The sequence below is a fragment of the Oncorhynchus clarkii genome, chromosome 17 (genome assembly GCF_045791955.1).
Source record: "Oncorhynchus clarkii lewisi isolate Uvic-CL-2024 chromosome 17, UVic_Ocla_1.0, whole genome shotgun sequence".
Taxonomy (NCBI): Eukaryota; Metazoa; Chordata; class Actinopteri; order Salmoniformes; family Salmonidae; genus Oncorhynchus; species Oncorhynchus clarkii.
Window position 1 is genome coordinate 39,935,311 of NC_092163.1, and position 5,155 is coordinate 39,940,465.

General features: G+C 39.0%; 1 long non-coding RNA gene across 1 annotated transcript; it reads right to left on the reverse strand.

Moving 5' to 3' along the window:
* Positions 1–563: 563 nt before the first annotated feature.
* LOC139370848 (uncharacterized) lies at positions 564–3,752 on the reverse strand. Its single transcript, XR_011627181.1, has 3 exons — positions 3,657–3,752; positions 3,295–3,321; positions 564–727 (listed from the first exon to the last, which is right to left on the reverse strand). It is a non-coding gene; the product is annotated as an uncharacterized lncRNA (long non-coding RNA).
* Between the last annotated feature and the right edge of the window lie 1,403 nt (positions 3,753–5,155).

A 5,155-nucleotide genomic window follows, 5' to 3' on the forward strand; every position in this document is an offset into this window, starting at 1 on the left:
CTCTGTTCCTGTTATAGTCTGCGTACACAATGAGTCTAGAAGATTCTTCCCCCACTCTATGTTGAAGTAACAGTGAGACACAGGGAGAGATGGAGGAGTCTCACAACTCAGCTGAACTGATTCTGTTTCTCTGATGACTGTAGAACTCACTGTCAGCTGAGGAATGTCTGTGAGAATAGGGGAATTAAGCATTTAGCATTGAGTGGTTTTGAGAAATTTACTGATAGTCTAATCCCTCCTTGTTATTTCAGACTTAAGGATCTTGAGTCAATTACTTTATGCAGCGACAGTATGGGAAATGAAGGAGATATAATATATTGCTTGATTGCTTCATGTAATAGATTATGACAACACACAGTATGATAACATATCAAAAGAGGAACGTGGTAATGATGGCACAACAGTACATTGTTTACAATCATTCAAATAGTCTTCTTACCCTGAATTGTGACTGTTGAAGGCTCACTGTATATGGATCTAAACTTTGAACCTGTAGCATTGTACTGACATTGTATTTTGACCTCAGCTGGTGAACTCTGACCTGTCCACCTCACCAGTAGTGTTCCTGTGAGTGTCTGTTGACAGGGTGATGGAAGGGTGAATTCTACTTTCCCCTCTATTTTGAAGTAACACTCAGAGACAGATGGAGGAGTCTGACAGTTCAGCTGAACTGAGTCTCTCTCTTTGATGACTGCAGGAATCACTGTTAGACTGGGCTGAGGAGGATCTGTGAGATCAGAGGGATGATGGAGTGTCTTTTTAAATTGAATTATAAATTCATTTTCAATGTTTAGCTACTCATACAGATAATGTACCACGTAATATTATATGAGTTTGAAAGAGAAAAACAATTCAGACACTGTAATAAATAAACAATGAGAGCCTGTGCCAGGAACAGCCCTTAGGAGGGAGTTATCACACAATAATCCTCGTCTTAGATGGACATTTTGCTTTTGTAAAACGGTTGCCAACATTTAAATTAAAGATGAAGGACATGTCTTTCATTAAAGACGTATTAGTGTTCTTGAGTAAATGTGTTTTATTTTCATCCTTTCACCAGGACATATGCTCATTTTGGAACGTTGCTATATGGGCACAGCCAAACAACAGAAGTGATGGATTTCTTTCTCACCAGAACTGTCCCAGAGCTTGGGGAGGTGTGTCTGCGCTTGTGCTGCAGCGGCAGGTGCACAAGACAAAACATTACCAGCATCACACATATCGGTTAATCTCTGTGACATATGAAATACAAGTGATAGTGTAATCAATCTGTAATAACTACGGAAAGAAGTAACAAACGTGTTAAATAATTATGTGATGTACAGTCATATCTAGGTCCTGATTGGTCAACAAGCTGATTTGACGCATAAACAGTGTTATTTTACGTGTATCTTTTTTGAAATGCAAAGACCCAGATGGTGTTCCATACTTTCCAGTGAACGACACACTGATGTCAGGTACAGATGCGCGTGACTCTTGGCTGCAGTAAGAAAGCCACTCCATCTGCTCACATTCAACATAGCCTAGATTTAGTTTTAATTACTTCTAAACAAAATAACTTTTGGGGGGGCTCTCCTACCCTGACAATGATGTTTTGATTCTTGCTTGAACAGTCACTAAGATTATATTTGGTTGTGATCTTTGTAAAATAACTATTTTGGATGCAGCAAGTTGTTAGCTAGAATGCTAAATACTCACTGACATGGACATAGGATGTAGCAAAAGAGACATTTTACTGGATGAAGTTTAACGCAGTTGATTTGCGATGATGACACAAACATTATATTAAGCAGGTCATTCATACGAGCCTTAAACTCCAATTTCAATCCAAAAGTAGTGTGAGATGCACTCATATGCAACATGTAAATAGAGGCTTTTTATGTTGGCGTTCTAGAAAAACTCCCCCATGTTCTGTCACCATAGTGGATTGAGCAGTCAAATGGAATAGTGAATAGACTATTTTTTGTCTTTGCAAACGTTGCCGCAGGAGGGCGTTTGCAAACACAAAAAAATTGTCTATTCACTATTCCATTTGACTGCTCAATCCACTATCTCATCAGATCAGCCAGGCAATTTATAAACTTGATCTCTACTGTAAAAAGCATTTAGATATTATATCCCATTTATTTTAGACTGGCATTTGTTTTTCAACAGTGTAGATTTGTATTCACCTTGCTGTCTGTCTCCGACATTTGCAACATTGTTTCAATATAGAATTTTGATCATCTCCAGCTGTCACATAGTAATGAACGAATGTGTCGGGATGAGACAGTCTGGCAGCTTTTCTTAGCCAGTCGAAATCATGAATCAGTATCATTTTTATGGATATATTCAAAGAAATGCCAATAGAAAAATACGAAATTCAGCTAGTTTACTGTCATTCCAGCTTCAGTTTGAAGTGATTATGTTAACTGTGTACTGTAGCGGGCTAGCTCCACTGAATAATGTCCTGGAGAGAGAGCACATGTTCTATGCCAGGCAAAATCTCACATCGAGTCATTAGCTCATTGTTATGGATGTATCCCCCCAAAAAATATATAGAAAACAGCTTAAACAAATGCAAATACAGTTTCTTTGCTGTTATTCTGGCTGCACTGTTTGACGTGACAGTGTTAACAGTGTTAGCTAGCAAGCAAGGAATAAGAACGTTGACAGCCATCATGGATCGACCAGCTGGCTTGGGTACCAACCCTAGATTTGTGTCAGGATTACACTGAATATACCAAACAGTCGGGGCATGGATTTAACAATGTGTAGAAAGCATTCCACAGGGATGATGACCAATTGTTACTTCAAGCCTTTCCACAGTTGTGTCAAGTTGGCAGGATGTCCTTAGGGTGGTGGACCATTCTTGATACACACAGGAAACTGTTGAGTGTGAAAACCCCAGCACTGATGCAGTTCTGGCACCTTCTACCATACCCGGTCAAAGGCACTTAAATATTGTGTCTTGCCCTTTCCCCCTCTGAATAGCACACATACACAATCCATGTCTTTAACCTGTCTCCTCCCCTTCATCTATTTACTGATTTAAGTGACTTTAACAAGTGACATTAATAAGGATCATTACTTCCACCTGGATTCTCCTGATCAGTCTATGTCATGTTGATGTTTTGTATAGCCAGTGTATACAGCATCTCATGGAAGGATGAAATCGTATGAATAAATTAATCAAAATGACGTTATTATTGAAAATATGTCAATCATTATTTGAATATTTTGGTAACCCGTTGTTTTGTCTGGTAGCCAAAAAGTTACATAATGCAGCTTAAAATCCATAATAATGATACTGACCTTTGGCTTTGAGGAACTGGAAGGTATCTAGACATAACAAAATGGGTCATTATCATGCTCTTTTTACCATTATGAAAAATAAGAAAACATGAGATGGGATCACTTTACACAAGCTGGCGAAGCAGAACAGTCTGTAATGTATTCACAGCCATGTTATCAAGCAGTGGTCATTCTTATCTGTACAACATGTAAAATAATGACAGAGAAATATAAATCAATAGGATGATCAATGGAATAAGACACTCTTATTATAACCATAACATGTTGAAATATTAAGAGTTCCTAAAGTAAAAGACTAAAAGAGGGGAAAGAAGAATGGAATATCCTGAAGCACAAACAGATGGAACGGAAAAATAACTCACCGAAAAGGAGGATGAGCAAAAACAGACGACCAGCCATATCAGGGATGAACAATGTCATTTTTAGACAGCTACATACATACTGTTAGTCTGACTTCACAGAAGATGGTGGCAGTGACTGGGACAAAGATTAAATGTTTCAATAGAAAAGCAGATGTGGAGCTTGTTCACAGGAAAACCACAGATGTCTCATATGGCAACTGTGGGCTAATTTCATGTTGCAGAGGAGGAGGCTGAACATTCAGAATCATTCATCTGTAATTATTTTTAGGTTCTAAAGCTACCTGTCTTCAACAAATTTTATTTTGTATCATTATTGCAGGCAATTCAATTTCTAAAACCAACAAGCTAACTTGTCTTTCTGAGAAAAATATTTATCTTAGACCTTTTGTTTTAAGTTTTTAACAGCTGCACAATGTTTAACTACAAAAACCCTGCATTTGTGGTTGAGAGTTTTAGAATCTCTAAAATGTAGAAGGGTTTTCATATTTCATTTATGTTTGGTGAGTCACGTTTAATAACATGCCAGAGCAGTGAAAGTAAACTGATAAGCGCAGTAAAGGAAAGGATGGAAGGAAGGAAGGAACGGAGGAGAGAAGAAAAAACGAGTTCACACTACTCGGACTGATCAGTTTACCTTTAATGCTCTGACTGGTACCTACATTTCAGCGCCCGTTCAGATAAACCGCGTGCTTTGCTTGAAGTGCATAACATTGAACCTGTGTAGGCTGAGAATGCAGTTGCTATTTTTAAACTAACGTTTTCATATAGCCTAACTTTGATATTAACCGTTTGATCATGCCACCTAAAAAAAAGCAGCAACCGCTGAAGAAGTAACGGCTATTTGGTCAGATTACGGTTGATAGATTTGTCAATTTCATTGTTAGAAACCAGCAAAGCTGGTGCTCTTGCACGAAAACCCCCTCTTCATCCACCCACGATGGTGTTGGTTAATGAAGCGCTGAAGGAGTTGGACTCTCGAATCGTCTCATCGCAGGCCATTCGCGGCTTCATAACAGAGAAATATCCATCTGTGGACCTGATGAGGTTGAAGTACATGACACGCAAGACCCTGAAAATAGGAATCGAGGGCGGAGTATTGGTGAGGACATCAACTCGATAGCAAACGGCGCACAGACAGCAAACAGACAGCTGCAACCAACTACATATCATCCATGGATGCCAGTTCCAGTTCAAATCAGAACTGGCAGCCATTGCTAGTGTACCCATGAGTTTCCACTCAAAATGCCAGGATAAGAGGATCCAAAAATCGATGTATTATGTCTATGGCCACAACACAACAAGCTGTACATTTGGCATGCATGCTGCGCAAATTGCAGTCTTCCAGACTGTAGGCAACCAGTAACTACCAAAATAAAGGAAACATTTGAATAACTGATAGACAAAGTTTATAGTGTGTGGGATGCGTTTTCCTGCCATGGTTTAGATCAATTTCTAGAATTTATGCCAAGGCGTATTGAAGCTGTTCTTGCAGCTGATGG